Genomic DNA, 8,723 nt, shown 5'->3' with positions numbered 1-8,723 from the left:
GCTAATTAAAAATGAGAAGAGTCATTTTTCAGGAATTCTTCCCTCTTTTTTGTTTGTAAAGCCAGTCATCTGGAGTACCTATCCTTTAAAGATAAGTTTCAGAGGAAAAAACAGGGCCGAAAACCTGAGCTTTTCAAGATTCAAGATCTGATATGAAACTGAAAGCCATAGCTAGACTCAGCTGGGCAGATGGTGATCCAAAATGTTTGCTTGTGTCCCCACTACAGCCTTTCTGTGCGTAAAGCCACTCGTGGTTATAAGGCTCCATTGACTGGATCCAGCCTCAGGAAATCCCAGCGCTACTGACTGATTTCTGGAGGGAGAGGATGGATACACTAAACGTACCCTCTTTTTAGACACCTTCCCTACAGACTTACTGTCTCCTGGCAGAGCCAGGGCTCTGACCTAGGTGGGCTTTTCTCTGGTCTTTTCTAGGGTCCCTGCTGGTGTGGCAATTCCTGTGTTGGTGTAGTAAGCCCCAGATTTTCTTCTTACCACATCCAAAAGCGGCACCTGCTCTCCTAGACGTTGCATGCTAGTCTATGTTCATCTCAGTTTCGCCTTCCTGTTTGCTTATTGCTAAGGAGGATTTCAAGGGTGCAGGCAAGACTCCTACTGCCCACCAGGACCTTTGGGCTCGGTGCCCATGACCCACAGCCGTGGGCAGATGTGATCCAGCACTTCTTCTTCGACATACCACAGGCTAATGGCAAGGAACCCGAGGCTTGGGCTGCCCCAGGGAAATTGGGACATCCAGAAAAAGAAGAAAAAATGACTCCAGGATGACGCCCTGCAGGGCTGACCCACTGCTGGGCCAGAGGGTCCCTTTGCAGGGCCATGAACTACGCTGGGAACACCTGAGGCTCCCCCCGGGGCAGCTCAGGGGCTGAACAGGTTAACTGAGAAAAAACATATTAGATCTTTAAAAACAGTATAGGTGGGCAGCCCTGCGCTCTGTAACAGAAGGAAAACCCGGCGAACGGCTGGGTAATCCTGTGATATTTTGAAGAAATCGTGCCCCCTGCTGATTTAATTAGATTTTTTTTTAGCTTCAGCTCTGAACCTGGTGAGAACATTCAAACATACTGATTAGCATTCAAGGTCAATAACTCAGATGTCCTGCTGGATGGTAAAAATCTTCTCTTTCAACCCTGAAATAAGATGCTTATTATTGATTTTTCGGAAGCTGAAGGCGAAAGATGAATGGCATATCCTTGCAGGGCCAGCCTTTCTGAGACCATGCCTAGCATTTTACATGCCCTTTGCAGCATTTAATGGGGAAATAAAAGCCTGGAATAATAATAATATGAACAAAAATCTGTGATCAGGGAGTTTGCTGGGTTTATAAAACCTCTGTGGATGTTTGTGACTTACCGGCATGGTAAAATTGTCTCATTTTCTAGCCTGCCTACAAAGGACAGTCATCAGCTGCCCATTTAAAATGTTCACGAGTGATTAGCACAGTAAAAATAGATCGCTGTGGAACAGCAATTGCTGTTGTTTTATGAGATGGTTGTTTATACCCCAGTATCCCACATCATGTCCCTCAATGGCCGGAAGTATAGAAAAAAAGCAGACTTTTTTCCAGAAAATCTCGGCCATGTCAAACCAGCCAGGACTGAGGCCACCTCCCCCAAAGCAGGTCAGACAGCAAAGGAAGGAAACACAGCAGGGTGCTGTCATGGGGGTGTGCACTGGGCTCCAGAGCAGCCCTGCACTCCTGTCCCACAGCAGGGCCTGACGCTGGCTCACGGCCCCCACTCCACTCCCCGGGAAAGGGCCACCAAACCCCCATTTCCCAGCGCCTTGCTTCCATCGGGCTGGGGTCGCTGGAGCTGTGGTGCAGACATCTCCCCGCTGGATTTAGAATAATAGAACAGTAAGGGCTGGAAGGGACCTTAAAGATCATCTGGTTCCAACCCCCAGCCATGGGCAGGGACACCTTCCACCAGACCAGGTTGCTCAGAGCTCCATCCAACCTGGCCTTGAACACTGCTAGGGAGGGGGCAGCCACAGCTTCTCTGAGCAACCTGTGCCAGCGCCTCACCGCCCTCATGGTGAAGAATTTCTTCCTCATATCTAATCTAATTCTGCCCTCTTTTAGTTTACAGCCGTTCCCCCTCGTCCTATCACTACACACCCTTGTGAAAAGTCACTCTCCATCCTTCCCGTAGACCCCCCCTCAGGTACTGAAGGGCTGCTATAAGGTCACCCTGGAGCCTTCTCTTCTCCAGGCTGAACAGCCCCAACTCTCTTAGCCTGTCCTCATGCCTATACTATGAGGTACCTCATAGGAGAGGTACTCCAGCCCTCTGATCATCTTCGTGGCCCTCCTTTTGACCCGCTCCAACACATCCATGTCCTTCTTATGTTGGGGGCTCCAGAGCTGGACACAGGACTCCAGATTGGGTCTCACGAGAGCGGAGTGAAGGGGCAGAATCCCCTCCCTGAACCTGCTGGCCACGCTTCTCCGGATGCAGCTCAGGATGCGGTTTGCTTTCTGGTCTGCCAGCGCACATTGCCAGCTCATGTTGAGCTTCTCATCCACCAGCACCCCCAAGTCCTTCTCCTCAGGGCTGCTCTCGAGCCACTCTCTGCCCAGCCTGTACTTGTGTTTGGGATTGTCCCGACCCACGTGCAGGACCCTGCACTTGGCCTTCAAGCTGGTCCAACATTTCTCTCCCCTGAAATCCTCCTTGCTGGTCCCGCATTGCGCTCCGCTGCCGTTACAGCAGTTCCCAGCGGCACTGTCCCCGGGCTGCAGCCCTGCCCGCGCTGGCAGGTCGGTGAGTTCCCTCTGGTGGAGGTTTCTGGAAAGCATCGCCCAGCTCTTCGTCGGTCTCGAGCCTCAGCAGCCGTGGGGAGCCTGGTGGTTGCAGTTCGGGCACACAGGGGATGGATTACAGGGAGTACGGCACAGGCTGACAGCTGCAAACTCTTGCAAGAGCTCCTTCTCCTTAGTTAAATCAAGCATGAAGGGCAAACAAGATTAAAAATCAATCATTTGGAGGGCAACCACTGGAGTTTTTTGAACTAGTAGATGTATATAAGGGCAAAAATACCTGTAAGGAAAAATCAATCTACCAATAGCGTTCATTTCCAGTTTTTGGAATAGCCTGGGATGGCATCGGGACCCTGACTTACAACATCCTAAGGCAGGCTGAAAATTCTGTCAGGGAGCTCCCGGGAGGAGCAAGGATACATCCCCACATTTGGCCTCCTTACCTTTTATTTATTAGCTTTATTAATCATCCCTTTCTTAAAATAAGCTAATGCATTTGCTCTTTGCTTCCTGGGAACCGTACGTGGTGGGTCAGCCTTTGCAAACTGCCAAACTGCCACCTAGCTGCTCACGCACCCCCTCTCCTCCGAAAATGGGATGAAAAAGGTCTTGTGTTAAGGCAAGGACTTATCAGTTACCGTCTAGCAAACTGGACTTGTTTGGGTGAAAAATACATTAATTTGTTGCCAGTCAAAATAAATTCAGGCAGTGAGAAACAAAGACAAACATTAAAATAACACCTTTCTTCTCCCTCTTTTCCCAGGCTCAGCTTTGTTCCCAACTCCTCTGCCTCCTGCTCCCCGCATGTTACACAGGAGGACGGGGAATGGGAGCTGGGGTCAGTCCACGACAGGTCCTCTCTGCCGCTCCTCCCTCCTTACGCTTTTCCCCTGCTGCAGTGTGGGGTCCTCCACGGGCTGTGGTCCTTCAGGATAAACCTGCTCCAGCCTGGGTGCTCAACAGCACGATGGCCATCTGCTCCAGCTCCTGGAGTGCCTCCTTTCCTGCTCCCTTCCTCCTCCTCCTCCGACCTCACTGTCCTCTCTGCCGCTTCTCACTTTTCCCCTGCTCCTCTGCCCATCCAGCTTTTTCTGCTCTTTCTGATACAACTTAACGATGTTTTCACAAAAGTGTTGTATGGTACTGAACCAAAAGATACACAGAAGACCAAGCACCTCCCTACACAGAGCACAGTCTCCACGCAGAAAAATCCTCCTCATCTTTCTCCTCTTCATCACAGTGAGCAGCATTATTTTCCATTCCTGTCATCTGTCAGCTCAGCCCCTCTGTCAGCAGGCTCATCGGTTCGTCTTGGGTCGGTGTCAGGCTAAATGTCGCACAATTACCAGGCTCATCTTTACGCCTTTTTACAGTGGCTCACTGCTAATACTCTGTCAGGCTTCAGGAATTCCCCAGCTACACCAGGATGTATTCAAAATGCACGTGAGCGGGCCTTTTATCTCCCAGGCAGATCTTCCAGGCCTCCTGACTCTGTAGCAAGACATACCTATTTATGACTAATACAGATTTTTAACACTCTCACTTTAATTTAGCAGCTAAAAAATTACTTCTCTCATTTTGCTTGAATACACCGTCCTGCTTCTTTCGAAATGCATAACAGAAATATTTATGTTTTTACCTTTTCTCCCCCATCTCCTTTGTAGGGAGCTGCTGCAACTGCTGCCCGCTGTTTTTCAGGGACATCCATCAGGCTTTGCCCTTTGCGTGCCTCATCTCTCTCCAGGAGCACAAGCCCCATGCTGGTCTGCGGCATATTTCACAAAAAATACAGTATCTCTGCTGGTTTAAAAGGCTTCTGGACCCCTCCTTGTCATGTGTTATTTGTTCACGTCCTTTTTTAAGGTTGTCTTTCCTTGTTGAGCTTTTGGCCGTGGCTCTGGAAGCTGAACCTCATGTGCCGTGCTTACAACAAGTGTTGGTGACTGTTGAGGGTTCAATTTCTGAACCACCCAGATGGGTGGAGTTCTGCTTTTCCTGGGAATTACCATTAGTTCCAGCAAGTAGCTGGCTGTCCATTAGTCATGACTTCACAGTAACCCAGACTCTCTCTGTATACTCGTTGGTAAATGATGGGCCAGCTGAGCCCTGAGCTCTCTCTCTAATCTCCTGCTTTGGATCCTCCATAGTCCACCCTCTCCACTACCAGCTGAGTCACCTCCAGCCTCCCTCTGCCCATCCCTGCGTTGGTCGAGATTTCTGAAGAGGTTGTGCCCTGTGGAGAGAGGAGCCTACTCCGGAGCAGGTTTGCTGGCAGAACTTGTCACCCCGTGGTCACAAGACTCACATTGGAGGAGTTCGTGGAGAACTGTCTCCTCTGAGAAGGACCTCACGTTGGAGCAGGGGCAGGGTGTGAAGAGTCCTCCCCTGAGGAGGAAGGAGCGGCAGAGACAGCGTGTGATGAACTGACTGTAACCCCCATTCCCCGTCCCCCTGTGCCGCTCAGGGAGGGGAGGGAGAGAAAATCAGGAGTGAAGCTGAGCCCGGGAAGAAGGGAAGGGTGGGGGAAAGTCTTTTTTAGAGTTGCTCTTATTTCTCATTATCCTAGTCATTGTTAATTAGCAATAAATTAAACTAATTTCCTTGAGCTGGGTCTGTTTTGCCTGTGACGGTAACTGGTGAGTGATCTCTCCCTGTCCTTATCTCGACCCATGAAACTTTCACTGTATTTCCTCTCCCCTGTCCAGCCGAGGAGGACAGTGATGGAGGGGCTTTGGTGGGCACCTGGGGTCCAGCCAGGGTCAACCCTCCACCCAGGGATGCGCCAGCTGAGAGGCAGTCTGTTTTCCAGAGCAAGCAGAACTGTTCCCTTCTGTGTGATTTCAAGCACAAGCAACAAACATGTACAGCAAAAATTAAATTGGCTTCGCCAGCGCTTCCAAGGGCGTGAGCTGCCACCCATAGTAATTTCAGCACGATACCTGCTACCTTCCCCTTCACAAAAGGTCGCTCGAGTGAGTCACGTGCTCGGCTCCCAGCTTATTAAACCATGCCACTTACTCCTTGTCTTGGACCCAAAATTTTCAAATGGGTTTAAATGTTTTTTTTTTCTTTTTTGCTGGTGTTCACAGAGCCCTCTTTTAAGAGAGGCGTTCCCAGCCTGCGCCCCGAGAGGCAGAGCTGGCAGCGGGATGGGACGTTGCCCTCCTCCCCTGCCTTACTCACCCCGCTCACACTTGCTTTTCCCCGCGACTGCTCCCCGCAAAGGGACGGAGCCACGTCCTCCCTCCCCACGGGCGAGAGCTGAGACACCCCGCCGCCGGGACCTCTCCGGCTCTCCCTAACGAGGGGTGCCTTGCCCTTTTCCAACTAGGCTACAATGCCGACGTGCAGTCAGGCTGCGAAGTTACTATGCCGATCCAAACAGAAAGCCAGGATGTGTGGGCACCTCCTTCTCCTGCTTTATTACTGGGGGGAGGAACGCTGGGGCTGCAGGAGCATCACGCTTCTACACTCCTCTTCGTGCTGGAACCCGCCGTGCCAGCCCAGCCACTCACCGTTTCAAAGAACCTTCAAAATCTTTCCTCAAAAGCATTGCGATGTTTTTTTTTTTAAAACTAGCAGAGATGGCAGTGACCACGTTTTGAGAGGAACACGGAGCTCTGCATCCCTTCGGCCCTGCGAGGGGAGCCATGGGAGCTGGCGTGGTGGCTGGGCATCGCACCCAGCAACACTTTCCCGACGTCTCCGGTGACTGATCCACTTGGCAAAGCGGCTCTTCCAGCTACGTTCAGCTCCTTTAACCCTTTTTCTCTCCCTTTCCAGACATGACAACTTTTCTGCTTGCACCTCCATTGCATCACCCCCCCCTCCACAGCTGCCCTGTATTTTTTTTTTGCCTCACAGCATGTAATTAATCAGCTCAGGTTTGCAATAAAATATGACGCCCATTTAATAGACTGAGTCACCGGTAGAGCCAAGCAAAATCAGCCGGTGGGCAGGATGGCAGGGGAGATAGGGCAGGGCTGTCAGCAGGCGACGGGCAGGCGGCCTCGCGCAGCCAGCAGCCTGGGCGACACGGAGAGCGAACGCACTCACGTCGCCTCGTTGCTCGGTGACATCGCGTCACGTCTTCCCGCCCTACCCAGCGCTTCGGCGGCGGGAGCCAGATCGGTCAGCCCTTTCCAGAAGCGATGGGCACGAGCAGAAGGTTAGGCTGGCAAGAGGGAGGGAGCGGAGGGGTGACTGCCACCCCCGTGGGGACACCCGTCGAAGGGGTTGGACCCCAGCGAGGGGATGAGCCTTTCAGGGGAAGCCACCAGCCTAGTCCCAAGCTGCTGCTGGCATTTCAAAGAAGCTGATTTCTAGTCCATATTTCGTTGCCAGCTGTGGTACAGCCACCTCGTTAGTCTTCATTAGGAAGTGATAAAATACACACGTAAAACCCACAGTCAAACCAGCTGATCATCAGCACCGTGCTTTACGAGCTCTGGAGTCGCAAGACAAAGCAGCTCCTTGGCATTATAAAAAAATCTCCCTCCTGTTGCTCAGAGATCGCCAAAGCTAACGAAGAGTTGTCATTTTGCGGCTGACAAAGGCTTCAGTGCTTGCATACAAACAGCTAAACTGATGTATCGGGGACCACTCCTTAGCAACACCGGGAAGACGTTGGGGATTCGTACAATTTACTTTGCAAGAGTTGCAGGAAAACACAGCAGCAGCAGGAGGTTACTTTGATTTTACCATCAGAAACACAGAAAATAGCCCGTACAGACCCAACATAAGAGATGACACATGCACCTGGGAAACAGAAGGACTGGCAAAAGCGACAAGTGCGACATCATCATTTCGGTAACAACGGGGGTGCCTGGGTGCGTACATCCACACACGCAGCAAAAGAAAGTACTTTCTGATTTTATGGTTAGCACAACTGCAGTTGTGTTAGCAGCTTTTTAAGCAAAATCATTTTAGCTTTGTTTTGTGCAGTTATGAATATTTCCATACGACTGCTTTTCAGCTGTTTGAGAGAAAAGGCTTATCTAGAAAACTTCCATGATGTAAGCTAATTACATCCCAAATTAAAAAGACTTCATTATTAACGACCAAGACAGTGGGATTTGGCATTTGCTTTCAGCATTCAGCAAAACTCCAACTGAATGCTGAGCAAAGTGATTTGGTCTCTTCTCCCAGACCCGAAACTGCAGAAGCTGCAACGGCACAAACAGCACGTGGCAGGATGTTCACCGCCCGAGAAGATTCCTGCTGCTCTGGGGACGGGCAGGAGAGCAGAAGCTCTGCTGGTTCTCTGCGCGGCCGTGCCCAGGGGGGCTGCCGTGGCCGGGGGACCCCGTTCCCCATCCCTCGGCACGATGAGTCCTGTGCAGAGCTTGCAGACGCAGCAGCAGCCCGGCCTTAGCCTGCCCACGGCTGCGGAAGGAACAGGATCAAAGGAGAGAGTCATCGCTCCCCAAGTCCTTGCAAGTCTTGTTTCTGGTTGTTTACCAAGCATTCCAACCACCTTGTGAATGTCTCTCTTTTTTTTTTTTATTGAAAAAGAATATTAACAAAGAGCTAGCACTAATACAAATTACCTACCCCACTTTTTATTGTCGAATAAACAATCTCCTTACTTTGTAGCGCTGCCAGGAGGGATAACACTATTGTTAAGGCATGACACTACACTGCAGAAAGGGTGTCTGCTCAGAACTTGTTCAATCCTCTCTCATCCTTGCCTGTAGCCTCTGGAAAACATACAAACCTCCTGCAGTTAAACAGCACAGTAGCCATTCCAGGTAAACTACAGGTCTCCTCTTCTGGTATCCTTTCGCTGTTAAGGTAAAAAAATACCCCAGAACTAAACACCCGAGAGCGGTCTTTTACAGATGTTGAGGAGCTCCTTAAAGAGCAGCTTTTGCATTTAGGGTGGTGGGTGGACACCAGAAAAGCCACTTTAAGACTGCCCATCAGTTAAATTTTTAACGCC

Source organism: Opisthocomus hoazin, chromosome 2 (assembly GCF_030867145.1).
Source record: "Opisthocomus hoazin isolate bOpiHoa1 chromosome 2, bOpiHoa1.hap1, whole genome shotgun sequence".
NCBI classification, from domain to species: Eukaryota; Metazoa; Chordata; class Aves; order Opisthocomiformes; family Opisthocomidae; genus Opisthocomus; species Opisthocomus hoazin.
This window is presented reverse-complemented; position numbering follows the sequence as displayed.